The sequence below is a fragment of the Capricornis sumatraensis genome, chromosome 11, assembly GCF_032405125.1.
Source record: "Capricornis sumatraensis isolate serow.1 chromosome 11, serow.2, whole genome shotgun sequence".
In the NCBI taxonomy this organism is placed as follows: Eukaryota; Metazoa; Chordata; class Mammalia; order Artiodactyla; family Bovidae; genus Capricornis; species Capricornis sumatraensis.
Window position 1 is genome coordinate 16,896,950 of NC_091079.1, and position 19,702 is coordinate 16,916,651.

Sequence of the window (19,702 nt, forward strand, 5' to 3'; positions counted from 1 at the left end):
AGAGGAGAGTGAAAATGCTGGCTTAAAACTCAACATCCAAAAAACAAAGATCATGGCTTCTGGCCCCATCACTTCATGGCAAGTAGGTGGGGAAACAATGGAAACAGTGACAGGCTTTATTTTTTTTTTCAGCTCCAAAATCACTGCAGATGGTAACTACAGCCATGAAATTAAAAGACACCAGCTTCTTTCAAGAAAAGTTATGACTAACCTACAAAGCATATTAAAAAGCAGAGACATTACTTTGCTGACAAGGGCTAGTCAAATCTGTGGTTTTTCTAATAGTCATGTATGGATGAGAGGTGGACCATAAAGAAAGCTGAGCACCAAGGAACTGATACTTTTGAGCTGTGGTGTTGGAGAAAATCCTTGAGAGTCTCGTGGACTGCAAGGAGATCAAACCAGTCAATCCTAATGGAAATAAATCCTGAATTTTCTTTGGAAGAACTGAGCTGAAGTTGGAGTTCCATACTTTGGCCAGCTTATGCAAAGAGCTAACTCATTAGAGAAGTCCCTGATTCTGAGAAAGATTGAAAGCAGGAGGAGAAGGAGATGACAGAGAATGAGATGATTGGATGGCTTCACTGACTCTATGGACATGAGTTTGAGCAAGCTCTGGGAGATAGTGAAGGACAGGGAAGACTGACTTGGTGTTGTTCATGGAGTTTCAGAGTTGGACATGACTGAGTGACTGAATGACAACAATTCCTGAATGCTATAGCAAAAGTGAAAGTGAAGTCATTCAGTCATGTCTGACTCTTTGCAACCCCATGGACTGTAGCCTACCAGGCTCTGCCATCCATGGGATTTTCCAGGTAAAATTACTGGAGTGGGTTGCCATTTCCTTTTCTAGGATATCTTCCCAACCCAAGGATTGAAAATGGGTCTCTTGCATTGTAGACAGACTCTTTACCATCTAAGCCACCAGGAAACCATTTAATTTTCCAGGTCTTAGGACACATCTCTCTACAACAAAAGATTTTTAGCTTGATGCCTGTTTATTTCCTTCTAGTTTTACTGTTTTTTTTTTAAATTATTATTGATTTTACTAACTTTACCTTATTTCGCAGACACCAAATTTAAATGATGCTAAGAAAATGATACGGGCTTCCCAAGTGGCGCTAGTGGGAAAGAACCTTCCTGCCAATGCAAGAGACATAAGAATCAAGGATTTTATTACTGAGTCAGGAAGATCCCCTGGAGGAGAGCATGGCAGTCCACTGCAGTATTCTTACCAAAAGAATCCCATGAATAGAAGAGCCAAGTTACAGTTCATTGGGTTGCACAGAGTTCTACATGACTGAAGTGACTAGTGCACAAGAAAATGAAACATTGTTTCCCAGAATATAACTCATTATAATTACAGAAATTTAATCTTTGAAAACATGTGAAGAGTACTATAATGTACATAGTTGTGATCTGCTGCTGTATGCCAGCACAGAGAATACTTGAAACACTGGATTTCTTTAGCTCATTTTTGTAAATCTTGGAAAGGTTTTGTGATGCCATTTCATGGGACTCATGGTTCTTTCAACATGATTCTATCAGAATGTATTTTCAAATAAGAATTTGAGAGACTTAGAGAACTTGGTTCGTAGATGTTCTAAAACAGAATTACATACATATTCATATAGTGTCAAAATGTATAAAACCTTAAGTTCCTTACAAAAATGTGAATGTTGAAGGTGATTAAAAAAAAGAATTAAAAACTGCTGAAGCTATTTTCAATAACCAAGACATGGCAGCTACCTAAATGTACATCAACAGATGAATGGATAAAGAAAATGTTATATATATATATATATATATATATATATATATATATATACACACACACATATATATATATACACACATATATATATATATACACACACATATATATATATATATATATATATATATACACACACACACATAAATATAAATAAGTATTACCACTCAGTCTTAAAAAGTAATCAGAAATGTAGCAAGATCAATATAGACATTATCATACTAACTAAAGTGAGTCAGACAGAGAAAGCCAAATATATGATATTAATTATATGTGGAATCTAACTTCTGATAAAATGAACTTATTTACAAAATTATAATAGATATAGAACAATGGATAAATTAGGAATTTGGGGTTAGTAGATATAAACTACTACATGTAAAATGAATAAACAACAAGTTTCCACTTTATAACACAGGGAACTATTCACTTTTAAATGGAAAAGAATCTGAGGATATATATATATATATATGCACATATATGTATATATATATAATTATTTTGATATCACTGGATAGTAAGAAAACATTTTAAATCAACTATATTTTAGTTTCAAAAATGCTGAAGAGAAGTAACTGGCAATAGGTAAATCATGATAATCATGTTATGCTATGTAGGTATTAAGCATTGAAACTAATAAATACAAATACAAATAGTATGTTGCAAAATATGATCAACAAAGAACACTTTCATTATTGCTCCTTAGCTCAGAAAACGTGAGAAACCAAGGTGTTAGTGAGTTTATTAATGAATATTGTCATTTCTTCAAAAGTTTCTGTTTAGTTCCTATGATATTTAAATACTTTCCAACACACTGGACTGCATAGATGAATACAAAATGTTCCTTAGGCAGTTTTCTTCCCAGTGAAATAAAGACAAAATATAAAATCATATACATGGTACCCAACCTTTTTGGCATCAGGGAATGGTTTTATGGAAGACAACTTTTCCGTGGAATAGAGGGTTGGCGATGATTTGGGAATGATTTAAAAGCATTACATTTGTTGTGGACTTTATTTATATTAATATAAGATCATCAGGCATGAAACCCCAGAATTTGGGAACTCCTGTTAAAGAAGACATTTTTAAAAGACACCTTATGACATATAAGCAGAGTTTATAGCTTTATGTATAACTTTGATGTAGATGTTTATGGAGGAGGTTAATTACAGAGAAAATCATACTTGAGCCATAAAGTAACAGACATCATAAGAATGCACATCTTAAAAATCATATGTGCCTAATTTTATAACATGGAATTCTTCTTGATATTATACATACTAAGCATTCCAACTGGATAATTTTTCATTTCCTGAGTAGGCTCTAGGAGTTGGTGATGGACAGGGAAGCCTGGGATGGGGTCGCAAACAGTTAGATACGACTGAGTGAATGAACTGAGAAAATTATATTTTAGTTATTTTTTTTTTTTCCACTGAAGGGCTTCCAAGTTGTTTATATACTAGCATGTGTTAAATGCTACCATGGATTAACTCCAAGATGGGTTACACTAACAATATGGTATTGAATTTATTTCAATTCTGTTTCACTTGAAAATCTGTTTCTACAGAACACTCTGTTCCACTGAGGACTGTGAGGAATAACCTACATAGAATGAAATGCAGAATTGAGCAATTGCTTAAAGGACCACTGGAACTGTAATCTCATTCTTATTTTAAACTTTTCTGTAATCATTCATTCTTCCCTTTGATTTTTACAAGCAATTAGGTGCTTTATTTACATTGAATAACTCATTATTATTATAAAAATACTATTGCCTTTTAATTTTCACAATGGTGTTCCTTGTGCCTGAAACACCCTTCTCTTTTTTCTTCTGGTTAACAAACTGCTGATATCTATAATATATGGTGGCACTTTAGAGATAGAGATCCCTTTGTAGCTGTTCAGTCCCTAAGTCATGTCCAATTCTTAGCAACTCCATGGACTGCAGCATGTCAGGCTTCCTTATTCTTCACTATCTCACAGAGTCTGTTTAAATTCATGCCCAATGAGTTAGTGATGTTATCTAACCATTTCATCCTGTGGTCCCCCTTCTCCTGCCCTCAATCTTTCCCAGCATCAGAGTCTTTTCCAGTTAGTTGACTCTTCACATCAGATGGCCAAAGTATTGGAGTTTCAGCTTCAACAACAGTCTTTTCAATAAATATTCAGGATTGATTTCCTTTAAGATTGACTGGTTGGATATCCTTGCAGTCCAAGTGACTCTCAAGAATCTTCTCCAGCACCACAGTTTGAAAGCATCTATTCTTCAGGACTCAACCTTCTTATGGCCCAACTCACATCCACACATGACTACTGGAAAAACCATAGCTTTGACTAGATGAACCTTTGTCAGGAATGTGATATCTCTGCTTTTTAATAAGCTATCTAGATTTGTCATAGCTTTCCTTCCATGAGCAAGCCTCTTTTAATTTCATGGCTGGCTGTAGTCACTGTCCACAGTGATTTTTGAGTCCCCCCAAATAAAATCTGCCACTGTTTCCAATATTTCCCTCATTTATTTGCCATGATGTGATGGGATTGGGTGCCATGATTTTAGTTTTATGAATGTTGAGTTTTAAGCCAGTTATTCAAGAAAGATAACTTCTAGAGAGCTACTATAAAAAGCAGTAGCTTTAGCTGCTGCTGCTGCTGCTAAGTTGCTTCAGTCATGTCCAACTCTGTGTGACCCCATAGACGGCAGCCCACCAGGCTACCCCGTCCATGGGATTCTACAGAAAAGAACACTGGAGTTGGTTACCATTTCCTTCTCCAATGCATGAAAGTGAAAAGTAAAAGTGAAGTTTCTCAGTCGTGTCCAACTCTTAGTGACTCCATGGACTGCAGTCCACCAGGTTCCTCCGCCCATGGGATTCTCCAGGCAAGAGTACTGCATATTATATTTTTTTAAGAGGGATGTGTATGTGTGTGTGGTGTGTGCTCAGTCATGTCCCAGTTTTTGCAACCTCATGGACTGCAGCCCAGCAGGCTCTTCTGTTCATGTGACTTTTCAGGAAAGAAATCTCATTAAATGATCTTATAAAAACATATATTAACTGCTCTTTAACCTATCAACTACAGTTACATGTTAATATACTATTTTGTAGATTAAATAAAATTTATATTTAAATGTCATACAATAACCAATTTAAATAGTCTATTTTCTTATCAATTTCACATTATGCTTGTGGTAAGATAAAATAAATTATGAAAAAATTCAACCTTAATAAATTATATTTCCTCTACATCCTTCAACTGTCATTTGAGTCTAATGTTTATGCATGCATTGAGAATGACCTAACACAAAACAGCTTAAAGCTCATATCATCAATACATAACACTATTTAATATTTTCCTATTTTACCCTTATAAGTAACTGATGACACTCGGAATGTTCATAATTGCAGTTACCAGGATAGTAGTTTACTATTTTGAAACAAATTTTCTATTAAATTTCACTTTAGTGAAACAGCAGGAATATACAAATTGAAAAGAAAAAATCCTCAAAAATGATCTAATTTTATACTTCAAAATATTCTAATGTAATAAAGATGAAAAAGAGAAAAAGGAAAACAGGTATTAAATTGCCTTCTCATAAATGGGCTTTCTATTCTGTCTTGACGTTTTAAGCAACCTACCCTCAATACTATACTCTCTTAATTACTACAGATTTATAAATTATATAACTAAATATCTGATAAGATCTGCCTCCCTTCTTGTTTTATACAAAGTTGTCTTGGCTGTTCTTGATTCTGCCTTTGAGCATCAATTTGTAGGTTTTGTTATTAAAACCATCAAATTTACATATTGATTTTGGGGAGAATGATTTCTATAAAATATAAACTATTATATCCATATATACTTCTTAATTTATTTAAATAACATTTTTGATCTGTAAGAAAGATTTTACAATTCTGTCACAAAAGTCTTGAATACTTTTCCCCAAAAGTTCTTTGTTAAAACTGCATTAGTAATGTATCTGTTTTTATATTGATATTTTATTTGGCAAACTTGTTGAACACTTTCTTCCAAAAGACTGCCTTTTTTAAAGCACATTTATGATATGTTAGACACCAGTTGGAGAAGACTCTTGAGAGTCCCTTGGACTGCAAGGAGATCCAACCAGTCCATTCTGAAGGAGAACAGCCCTGGGATTTCTTTGGAAGGAATGATGCTAAAGCTGAAACTCCAGTACTTTGGCCACCTCATGCGAAGAGTTGACTCATTGGAAAATACTTTGATGCTGGGATAGACTGGGGGCAGGAGGAGAAGGGGACGACAGAGGAGGAGATGGCTGGATGGCATCACTGACTCGATGGACTTGAATCTGAGTGAACTCCGGGAGTTGGTGATGGACAGGGAGGCCTGGCGTGCTGCGATTCATGGGGTTGCAAAGAGTCGGACACGACTGAGCGACTGAACTGAACTGAACTGAACTGAGACACCAGTTTGATTGTTGGGTCAGAAAGATCCTCTGGAGGAGGGCACCAGCATCCCACTTCACTATTCTTTCTTGGAGTATCCCGTGGACAGAGAAGCCTGACAAACTGCAGTCCATAGAGTGGCACAGTCGGACACAACTGAAGCAAATTAGCACATGCATGCACAGGGTTTCCCTCCATTTGCAGTAGAACACTTCAGGGTCACAAATAGGTTACAACTGAGCAAGATGTTGATCTGAATCTTTTATCAATTTGTGTATCCTCTGAGATGAAAACTGATGGGAAGGACTGAATAAACAATGATAACATCATTTGTTCTTTTTTTTTTTTTGTTTGTTTGTTTTCTCTCATAATATTGTTCTGTCTGAGTCCCTCAGGATGCAGTTGAATTGATGCAGAGATTACAATCTTCCTTCTCTTGCTCTGGATTTTTATTTTTATTTTTTATTTATGTATTTATTTATTTTTGCTCTGGATTTTTAAAGAAAATGTTTGTAATGCTTCACTATTAAACCAGACATGGCATTGGTTGTTAGTTAATAACCGTCATCAGATGTAGGAATCTCCCTTTCTTTCCTAATGTTCTGATATTTTATATCAATAGTTTGTGGGACTTTATTAAGCATATTTTTTTTCCTTCCTGAATTGAATATTTCTGTGATTGTGTTTCCTTATTCTACTAACATGACAAATTATATTAGTAACTGGTTTACTGCTAGACCTCTATATTCTTAGATATAAAGGAATCTTTTTAAAATAAAATTCTATAGTTAGTGTGAAAATTTTAATTAATATTTTTACTATAGAATTGCAGATACACATCCAGTTATGAGAAATAGTATACAATGGCTCTATGTTCTGTTTATCCAGTTTTCTATTCATTAAGAATCTAATCTCTCCCTTCCTCTACACTTAGTCATTTTACCAACAACTGTAAAAATGTTTACATAATTGTTGACTTAAAATTTTCCTGATCTTTAGCCTATGATAAGGGATCCAAAAGTATTCAGTTGTCTGTAACTTTTTTGCAACCCCATGGACTGCAGCCCTCCCAGGCTTCTCTGTCAATTGGATTTCCCAGGCAAGAATACTGGAGTGGGTTGCTGTGTGCTATGGTTAGTCACTCAGTCATGTCCAACTCTTTGTGACCTCATGAATTGTTGCCTACCAGGCTCTTCTGTGCAAGGGGGTTCTCCAGACAAGAATATTGGAATGGGTTTGCATGTCCTTCTCCACGGAATTTTCCCAATCCATGGATCAAACTCAGGTCTCCCTTGTTGCAGGCAAATTATTTACCATCTGAACCAACAGGGAAGACCAAGAATACTGGAGTGGGTAGCCTATCCTTTCTCCAGGGGATCTTCCCAATCCAGGGATTGAACCAGGGTCAATTCCTACAATTGCCTACATTGCAGGCAGATTCTTTGCCAGCTTAGCTACCAGGAAAGCCTTATTTCGTTTTCCAGGGTCTTCCTCACCCAGGGTTCAAATCTGCATCTTTTGCATTGGCAGGAGAATTCTTTACCACTCAGCCACCTGGGAAGCCCCATAATAAGGGATTTCTCCTTTTAAATAATAAACACTTTGTACTCAGATATATAAAGGCAAATTTAGGGAAGCAGTGAAAATAAATCTAAGACAGAACAAATACTAAAATGTAAAGCATTATAATCTTTGACTTATCAAAACTACCTTTAAATCTCATTAAACCATTACTTCCATAAATAAAGAAGATTACATTGGTATTTCCATTTACTGTAGCACAAGCATAGGATTTTATTGTATAGGCAACATTTCAGGAATATTGATAATTTTTCTTGCTTTATAGCTCTGTGGCATAATCAGCTAATGGAATAATTCATATAAGAATTTGTCTTTGATTTTTTTTCCCCTTAAACAAGAGAGAAAACCTCAGATACTTAAATGCAAAATTTAGGGACCTCAAGTTCATATGTGATGCCAATGTATTTATTCATTCATTATTCAAACTGACTCAGCAACAACGAAAAAACAAACATTGCAGAATATTAGCCTTTTAGCTCCTAAGAAACATGTGTACTATAAATATTAAGCATGACTTGAAAGCTAGAGATAATTGAGTGATAATAGTTCAGAAAATAAAGAGAAGATTTAGATTGGAATAAGGTAAGTAGCTCTTTACAAAGGAATAAGACTATAAATAAACCCTTAAAATATTGATATAGTTTCCACTGTAAAATGGGAGATTTCAGATAAAGTAAGCAGGAACACATGTTGTGTACTGTCCAGCAAAGGAAGGAGGAGGGGGCAGATTCAAGCTGTGTCACACAGCCTCTCCAAAGTGATACCGTTTTAAGATAGCTTGCTTCTTTATGTAGTGTGCATGCTCAGTCATGTCTTACTCTTTGTGACTCTGTGGACTGTAACCCTGTCAGGCTCCTCTGTTCATGGAATTCACCAAGCAAGAATACTGGAGTGCATTGCCATTTCCTCCTCTAGGGGGTCCTCCCAACCCAGGGATTGAACTCATGTCTCGTGTGTCTCCTGCACTTGCAGGTGGATTCTTTACCATTAAGCTACTTTACATTATATAGAATGTATGCAAATTTTGAAAAGTAGTCATTATAAATGTTTTATTTTATTTTTAATATTACCCTTTCTACCAGCAATACATAATGCTTCCTGCTTCTTGTGGATAATGCTTCTTTTTCTCAACAAAGCCCAACAACTTTAGCAAATCTTGGCTCCCAAGGAGACTTGTCATTTAATCCTCCATGCTGCTCCCCAACCACTTGGCCCTATTTCTTTTCTACTGAAGAGTTATTCAGTCAAAAGGGCAGGTTTATAGAGGAATAACTCAACTGATGATTAGATCAGCTGGGTTTACATTGAAAGTCTTGATCTTCAAGAGGACATGTGCCTAAAACTCTAGGAAATAGAAGTCTGTGTAAGTCACCAGAATGATCTGAAGATGAACTGTAATTCATATTTCAAGTTTCAGTGTCAAATTAAAACAAAGCACATCACTTCAACTCATAAATGTTTCCTCTGGGCCAAAGCAAGGATTAAAAGTAAATGAAGTAAATTGAAGAGGCAAAACCAAATCTATTTTAAGTAGAAACGAAGTGTGTATTCAAAATTTAGAAGTCATTTTAAAATTCCCTCTGGTACTAGTTTTTATTAGAAAATATCCTTATAAAGTCATGATCTCATTAACAACTTTTGAAATAGTTCTATTATCTTGTCTTTAGGAAATTTAATAAGTCTGTCCTATCCCTAAGAGCCTGTAGGCTGGCCCAAATTTTTAGATGTTTCAGTTACTGACCCAGACTGGCTGTTACTACTTTCACCTGTATTATAATGAGTTTGGACATGATTTAATTATTTCTGGGATTCCAACTTCAAACATTCTCTAAGTCACAACATAGCACCAAAAAAAAAAAATTGCCTATAAAGAAAATGTTAATATCCAGATTTCCTAATACCCCCCAAACTTTAGTATCTCATTGCCAACTTGATATGTCTCCTCTAATGCCCATCAGCATGTCATGTCCTAAATTCAACAGGTCCCCAAATATCATGCAGTCATTTCCCAAGTCCTACATTAATTATTACCAGTACCTTCTTCTAGTTAGTTAAAGCAAAACAGAACAAAACCAAAAAACTTTGCATTTATCCTTGACTTAGCTCTTCTGTCTGAACTGAATCCCTCTGAAAATCCCTTTGCGCCTGCCAACAAAATATGATTAAAATACGACCGCTTCTCTCTACTTGCGTTGCTACTGTCTTCTTGCCGTCATTTTTATTTATTTATTTATTTTTACAGATATGTTCTTCTAATGAATCACTCTTTCTCTGCCTTCACCTCCAACAGCAACAAGATTGATTCTGTTTACACGTGAGTTAGATCATGTAAGTCTGCTAAACCCTTCTGCTAAGCAGCTGCTATAACCCAAGCCCTGAGGATGTCTGATGACGTCCTAAGTGGCCTGGCCTCTGCCTTCAACCTCACCTCTCATTTCAACACTTCTCTTTTGATTTTGTATTCTTATTGTCACCTTGTTGATATGTAGAGTAGCATTTCCTGAGCACATTATTTTAAAATAAACTGTGTGGCCCGACCTGAACACACCTCATCCTTTCTTTTGCTTATTTTCCCTCACTGTCACCAATTAACTTGGTATAGATTGTAATAATAATAATAAATAAGTATTTATGGATGTATTTATTATTTTCTTCAATCCATGGAAAAAGATCATTCCTCATGGAAGGAATAAGTTTATCTGTTTTATTCATTTTTCTATCTCCAGTGCCTAGAAAAGCACCTGGCACAAAATAATATCATTCTTTGGATATTAATAACTAACTGAGGGGAAAAAAGCCTACTCATGAAACTGTTATATCAATACTGTCTTATGAAAAGCTTACTATTAACTGTGAAAATGCTGCAATATTCCTTTAAAGTTTCCTTTACAAATTTGAGTAATAATTATCTGCTTAGTTTCATAGAACTAAAGATTTTAATTAAGTGGATTTGGAGTATGCCATAATTATTGGATGTTTTCTTGTTTTTCAGAAGGAATCTGCTGAGGGTTTTTCCTTTACTGTATTCTACATTAAAAACAAATACAATGAAAACAACTATCAGAGATATTAGCTTAATATTGTTAAGTGTAAACATTAAGAATGGCTTTTACCTGCAGTTTGAAAATTTAGACAAGTTCATAAAATGTTGAAATATATTCAATTTTGTAGTTGTTTCTTCATGCATTTGAAAGTTATAAAGTTAGGCACTATTATTGAAATTACTAGTTCAGTGTATCCAAGCTAACTTTGACTTCATGTTTCATAAAAATTACAATATTAAAGAGTATTTGGATATAATCTAATCCTGATATTACAGTAATATTTATTTCTCAATTAGCATGTAGTCAAGAAAAAAGTGTGATCAATTTTTTTCCTTATCATTTGAGAATATTTCCACCAATAATATGCTATTGTCATTTTTAATGACTGAATATATTCAATAAATATAAGAAGTTTGAAATAATTGAGGACAAAAATCTACTCAGAAGAGAAACACTGTAGCCAATATTGTAAAAAATATATTATTAATCTTTTGTCATAATTATCACATGCATATTAGCTGCCTTTCTAGGATATGGTAGTATCACTCAAGGAGTAAACTTAAGTAGGATAAAACTGTTTTTATCACAGAATATGGAGGGGTCACAAAAATTAAAGTGAAAATGAAGTATGAGACACTGAGAGACTGATATGAAGGTGCTGAGAAGGAATAGTGTAAGAGCTAGACAGTGAATTTAGGAAGTTAAGGTGAAGGAATGTTTAAAACCTAGGACTTGGGGAGTGACTTCAGAGAGATGGCAGAATGGAAACTCCCAGCCCTTGTCCCTCAATAGAAACACTGTTTTAAAAGCAACACATGGATGATAATACTGTCATGAGACCTCCAAAGTCAAGTTAACAAGTTGTAGTATGCTGATGAGCTCAAAACTGATAACCAAATGGAACATGAAAGAAACACTATTTCACTTTATCTATTGGATCATCTCTGTCAAGTTGGCACAGCTCAGCACCAACAGAGATCACTGTGGCCCTTGACTTCTAATGGAGCCTTCATCCTATGACCTTGCCCTTACAGCAAACTCTCCTCAGGAACAGTGGTGGTACTTACCATAGTTATTACAACTCTTCAAAAATGCAGGCATGCACATAACCCTAAAAGGAGGGAGACAAGTGGAGCATCTGTATGTTAGTTGCTCAGTTGTGTCCAATTCTTTGCAACCCCATAAACTGAATTATAGCCTGTCAGGCCTCTATCCACTCATCCTCCAGGCAAGTATACTGGAGTAGAGCATGCATATCCATTAAAAAAAAAAAATATATTAGGAGTTTCCCAGAATCTCTAGCTGGAGTAATTGGTGAGGTCTACTTCCTGTCAAAACCTATCTATAAGGACTGGGAGAAGAGTCTGCTTCTACAAATATGTAGATAAGATATGAATATTTCTTATATTGACATGGAGAAAAAGGGAATAAGACACAACCGAAAACATAAATAAATAAAAAGTATCTCCAGCAACAAAGCCTAAAGAAATGAAGATGTATGAATTGCCTGAAAAGTAATTAAAAATAAGTGTCTTCAAGAAGCTTAAGGAAAATTTTTAAAAATGCACAATTAAGCAAAATCAGAAAAATGGTAGATGAAAATAAGACTATAAGCAAAGAGACAGAAGGTATAAAAATAATTGAATACTTAAATTCTGGAATTGAATACAATCTATAAAGAGCTTCAGTATTTGACTTGGTTTAGCAGAGGAAGGAATCATGGAATTTGAACACAGTGATTTGAAATTATTCAGTCAGAGAGGCAAAAAGAAAAATATAATTAAATGAGTAAAGTAAAACTAAGAGTCTTATGAAAAACCTCAAATGAACAGACATACACACTAAGGGGGGCCCAGAAGGGCAAGAGGTTTTAAAAAATATATATTAGTGGTCCTAAACTCTCTAAATTTGGGAAAGGAAGCAGACACCAGATTCATAAGTCCAAAGGGCTGCAAAAACAACACAGAAATCTACACTGAGATACATTATAACCAAATTGTTAAAAGTCAAAGACAAAGAGTTAATTTTGAAAATGAGAGAAAAGTCTCTTACTATGCACCAAGAAGTTTCACCTAAGACTATCAATGCATTTCTTGTAGGCTGGAAGAAGGCGGAATGATATACTCAAAAAACTGAAAGAAAAATAAAAACAAAACAAAATTGTGAACAAAGAATAGTATCTCTGGAAAAACTGTCTTCTAAAAATGAAGAACAGGGGGAAAAAAAAGGCTGAGGGAGTTCATCACCCCTAGAACTGCTTTAAAAAAAAAAAAAAACTAAAGGGAGTTTTTAAAGATGGTAAATAGAAAAAAAAAAGCATATAAAAGCATATAATTACTGACAAAGGTAAATATATAGACAAATACAGAATACTGTAATATTAATGTGTGCAAACTTCTTTTAATTTTACTATAAAGGTTGAAAGGCAAAAGTATAGACTGTTATATCTAGATGATGCTCAGGAAAGCTTCATGGTAGCCAGAAAGAAAGGATACACAAAATGCATATAAATTGAGCTCCTTATGACCAACCTAGATAGCATATTCAAAAGCAGGGACATTATTTTGCCAACAAAGGTCCGGCTAGTCAAGGCTATGGTTTTTCCAGTGGTCATGTATGGATATGAGAGTTGGACTGTGAAGAAAACTGAGTCCCGAAGAATTGATGCTTTTGAACTGTGGTGTTGGAGAAGACTCTTGAGAATCGTTTGGACTGCAAGGAGATCCAACCAGTCCTGCCTTTTGAACCAGCAATCCCACTGCTGGGCATACACACCAAGGAAACCAGAAGTGAAAAAGACACGTGTACCCCAATGTTCATTGCAGCACTGTTTACAATAGCCAGGACATGGAAACAACCCAGATGTCCATCAGCAGATGAATGGATAAGAAAGCTGTGGTACATATACACAATGGAGTATTAGTCAGCCATTAAAAATAATACATTTGAATCAGTTCTAATGAGGTGGATGAACCTGGAGCCGATTATACAGAGTGAAGTAAGCCAGAAAGAAAAACAACAATACAGTATAATAACACATATATATGGAATTTAGAAAAATGGTAATGATAACCCTGTATGTGAGACAGCAAAAGAGACACACATGTATAGAACAGTCTTTCAGACTCTGTGGGAGATGGCGAGGGTGGGATGATTTGGGAGAATGGCATTAAAATATGTACAATATCATATAAGAAATGAATCGCCAGTCTACGTTCGATGTAGGATACAGGATGCTTGGGGCTGGTGCATTGGGATGACCCAGAGGGATGGTATGGGGAGGGAGGTGGGAGGGGGGTTCAGGATTGGGAACATGTGTACACTCATGGCAGATTCATGTTGATGTATGGCAAAACCAATACAATATTGTAAAGTAAAAAAATAAATAAATAATGTTTTTTTGTTTTGTTTTTTTTTTAAAGGAGATCTGTCCTGAGTGTTCCTTGGAAGGGCTGATGCTGAAGCTGAAATGTCAGTACTTTGGCCACCTCATCAAAAGAGTTGACTCATTGGAAAAGACTGTGATGCTGGGAGGGATTGGGGGCAGGAGGAGAAGGGGATTACAGATGATGAGATGACTGAATGTCATCACTGACTCGATGGACATGAGTTTGAATGAACTCCAGGAGTTGGTGATGGACAGGGAGGCCTGGTGTGCTGCAGTTAACGGGGCTGCAGAGTCAGATACGACTAAAAGGTGGAATTGAACTGAATAAAATAAATTGAGTGATTGAATCACTAAAAATAAAGCTAAGAAGCCTGGCATGCTGCAGTCCATGGAATCTCAACGAGTCAGACATGACTGAGTGACTGAACTCAACTATTTTAGATTTAAGTAAACACACAGGCTGAAATAAAGAGATGGAAAAAAAAAACATTTCATACTAAAAGTAAACAAGAGAGAGTAAGAATAACATTACTTATATCAGACAAAATAGACTTTAAGTAAAAACCTGTTACAAGAGACACAGGAAGACATTGCACAATGATAGAAATTTCAGTTCAGGAGGACAATCAGACATCAGAGCACCTAAGTATATAAGTCAAACTGATAAAACTGAAGGGGAAAATGAATAAAATATTAATATAATATAATATAATATAATATTAAGATACTTCAAGAGGAAAGTATCAATGAGGAAACAGTAGTCTTTAACAATGTCACATCACAAATGGGCCTATTAATTTAAGATATATACAGAGCATTCCACCTCAAAACAGAGGTATACACATTCTTCTCCCAAGAACAAATAGATCTTTTCCCAGGAGCAATCTCATGTTAGGTCACAAAAGAAGTCTTAAAAATAAAAAAAAAAAAAAGGCACAAATATGTTGATACTAAAGCATCATGCTCCTGATCAACCAACAGATCAGAGGAAAAAAAAATAAATAAATAAAAGAAAATCAGAAAATGTCTTGAGAAATTTGAAAATGAAAGCACAACATATCGAAACTTATGGGATACATCGGAGACACTACTAAAAAGGAAGATTATATTTGTAATATGCAGAAAATGTAGAAAAATCATAAATAAACAACCTGACTTTTTGTCTCATTAAACTAGAAGAATAAATTATGCTAAAAATATAAAAGGAAATAAATTAAAAATTAGAGCAAAAATGAACAAAATAAAGAGTAAAAAATTAAAATAAGAATTGGTTTTCTAAAAGGTAAATTGGGCAATCTTAGATAGACCAACAAAAAATACAGAGGACAAACAAAATTAGAAAGAGAAAACACTATAGCTGATATCACAGGAGTGAAAAGCTGGATAACCTTAAATTAACGGCTTGATTTATAGAAACATATAACCAAAATGACTGAATCATGAAGAAGTAGAATGTCTAAACAGAGTAATAGCTAGTAGAGATTAAATAAGTATTTAAAAAAAAAGCCTCCAAACAAAGAAATCCTATGTCCATATGGCTTCACTGATTATTCCTATCAAACATTTAAAGAATTATTGCCAAGATTTTTCAAACTCCTTCAGAAAGCTGAAGAGGAAGAAACACTTCCCAACCCATTACAAAAGAGCAGTAGTATCCATATACAAAAGACAGGCAAAAATACTACAAGTAAAGGATATTACAATATTTATGATGAAAATATATGCAGAAGTTTTCAGCAAAAACTAGTCAATGAAATTCAACAGAATAGTACATGACCATCAAGTGTGATTTATCCTTTGATGCAAGCTTGATTCAACAAATACAAATCAATTAAAGTGATATACAATATTAATATCAATAGAATGAAAGATTAAAAACCCATGATTATCTCAATAACTGCAAAAGAAAAGTTTTTGCATAATTCAACACTCTTTTGTCATAAAAACTCGTAATCAAGTAGGTATACAAGGGATATATCTCAGTATGCTAAAGGACATATATTTCAAGCTCAAACTTAACATGTTCAGTGAAGGAAAGTAGAAGCTACTCAAAAATCAATAATAACTTAAAAAATGTCCTCTCTCACCTGTTATGCAACATAAGGCTAGAAGTTCTAGCTGAAAGATTAGAGAAGAAATATAAGTAGGGTCCCAAATTGGAAATGAATAAATATATCCTTGTTTTCAGGCAGCATGATTTTATGTGTAGACAATTTCTCACAAAAAAATGTGTTACAACAAATAAACTAATTCAGTAAAGTTATAAAATATGCCATTACTATGCAGAAAGCTGTTACTATGCCAGACAATTAAATTTCTGAGAAGGAAATTAAATCATCTTATTTAAAATAGCATCAAAAATAATGAAATACTTAGAAATAAACAACCAAATAGGTGAAATATTTGCACCCTGAAAACTGAAGAAAGAAGTTAAAGGATATAGAACTGCATATTCATGTACTGGAAGACTTAATATATTGAAATGTCCATACGAGCTGAAGAAATTTACAGATTCAATGTAACCCCCCCAAAAAAAAATCACATTGATAGTTTTACAGATATTTAAAGAAAGCCCAATATATATACAGAACCACAAAATAATTCTGAAAAGCCAAGGAAATATTAACAGAGTTCAAAGCTGGAGGCATCACATTTTTTGATTTCCAAATGCATTGTAAAGCTACAGTAATAAAAACTAAAGTATTAGCTTAAGGTTATAGATAAATGGGAAAAAAATAGAGAAACTCAAAATAAACCCACATATATGCAGTCAACTAAACTTCAAGAAGGGAACAAAAAATACATAATAAGGAAAGCATAGTCTCTTCAATAATGGGTTTTAGGAAAACTAGACCTCCACATTAAAAATAATAAAGTTTGGTCCTTATATCATATTCAAAAATTAACTTAAAATAGAACAAAGCCTTAAACATAATATTTAAAACTAGAAGTCTCCTGGAAGAAAACAGAAATACATTTTTGACATTGGTCTTGGCAAATACTCCCTATATATAACACCAAAACACAGGCAACAATCCCCATTATAGACAAGTAAAAATACATTAAACTAAAAATATCTGCAGAAATAATCAATGAAATTAAAAGTCAACCTATAAGATGAGAGAATATATTTGTTAACAATATATCTGATAAGGTGTTTACATACATAATATATAAAGAAATTCTGTAATTCAGTAGAGAAAATAAATACATATTTCAACTGAAAAGTGAACACCGATGAAACCAGAATTTAAAGAGACACATGTACCCCAATGTTCATTGCAGCACTGTTTATAATAGCCAGGATATGGAAACAACCCAGATGTCCATCAGCAGATGAATGGATAAGAAAGCTGGGGTACATATATACAATGGAGTATTACTCAGCCATTAGAAAGAATACATTTGAATCAGTTCTAATGAGATGGATAAACCTGGAGCCAATTATACAGAGTAAAGTAAGCCAGAAAGTAAAACACCAATGCAGTATACTGACACATATATATGGAATTTAAAAAGATGGTAATGATGACCCTGTATGTGAGACAGCAAAAGAGACACAGATGTATAGAACAGTCTTTCATACTCTGTGGTAGAGGAAGAGGGGGGGATGATTTGGGAGAATGGCATTGAAACATGTATACTATCATGTAAGAAATGAACCCTCAGTCTAGGTTTGATACAGGATGCAGGATACTTGGGGCTGGTGCACGGGGATGATCCAGAGAGATGATATGGGGTGGGAGGTGGGAGGGAGATTCATGATTGGGAGCTCGTATACACCCACGGCGGATTCATGTCAATGTATGGCAAAACAAATACAGTATTGTAAGGCAAAATAAAGTAAAAATAGAATAAAATAAAATTAAAAAATAAAATAAAATATTGAAAAGTGAACAAAATTCTTGAGTAGACATTTTTCCAAAGAGGCTAATAGATAGTTGAAAAAGTGTTCAATATCAGAGAATGCAGATCAAAAGAGTGAGATATCACACCACACTTATTAGCATGGCTATTATCAAAGGAACAGAAGATTAGAGTGTTGGAGAGAATATGGAGAAACTGGAAAACTTGTACATTGTTGACAATAATGTAAAATGGCACAGCTGTAATAGAACATAGTATGGAGAACCCTCAAAATATTAAAAATAGAACAACTAAATGATCTAGCAGTCCTACTCCTCAGCCTATTGCCAAAATAATTGACACAGGATCCCAAAGTTGGTTCACAAAAATGAAGATATGGAATTTTTTCCATAAAGGTATGTATTTTGGCCTAAATCCCCATTGCCAAATAGATGGATAAAGAAAATATGGTATACACATTTAGTGGAATATTATTCAACCTTTAAAAAGAAGGAAAACCTTCCATATATAGGAATGCAAATGAACCTAGAAGAAATTATGCTAAGTAAAATAAACCAATTACAGATTGACAAATATTGCATGATTCCACTTATGTGAAATATCTAAAATTGCCAAATTCAAAGAAACAGAGTGTAGAAATATGGCTTCCAAATTCTGCAGGGAGCTTAAAATAGTTCTTCACCAAAGTCTATAAAATTTCAATTTTTCAAGAGGAATAAATTATAATGGTTTGTTATAAAACACAGTGCCTACACTGAATAATATTGCATTGTACGTGTAAAACATTTCATATAGTACAGCTCATGTTAATTGTTCACAATTAACAAAATAAGGGACAATCCACACTTTAATTGTTGCTCTCCTGGAAAGTCAATTTCAAAAATACTGAACGAATCATTGAATTCTGCAGTATGATGATTGTTAGTGATTTTGTTTGCAGCTGGAATTGCAGAAAGAAAATCCAGAGTTGAGGCAATGGAAATAGAAAATTCAAGAATTTTGACTCTGAACAGCAAAAGCTAACCCAGTAACTTGGAGGAGACGCAAGACAAAAAGTAGTAAGATCTCTGGTTAAACACAGGACATACAGGTGGATCCCTGTGCCTGACAGGAGGCTGTTTAATAATTTATAGCTGTGCCAATTTAAATAAATAACTTCCTTATGTTTCATTTTCCTAATTTATAATAATTGTAATACTATCATTTGACACAGCACAGGATCAAAGCAGCAATCCATGTAAACATGATAGAACTCTTCCAACATATTATTGTAAAATAACAACTAATATTTTCATACAATCATTAAAACTATTTTTTGTTTGCCTATCAAGTGGTATTTTCTTCATTTATTTTCCAGGATGTTTTTCCTCAGCTACAAAGTGTTTTTACCTATTTTCTGGGAACTCAGAATTCTTTCCCCTTGTTATTTCTCATGAGAATGCATATTATTTCCTTTGGCTTCCCTTATTCAAAGGTCTGTATTGTCTTTATAGGTTGCAAACAAAATAAATTGTCTGTCATTTATTCAGAAGTAAATTAACAGATTGAGGAATGAGTCTGTGGCCAGAGAAGTCACCATCTTAGAGAATATATTTTATTATCTGATAGGTATCTTTATGGACATTGG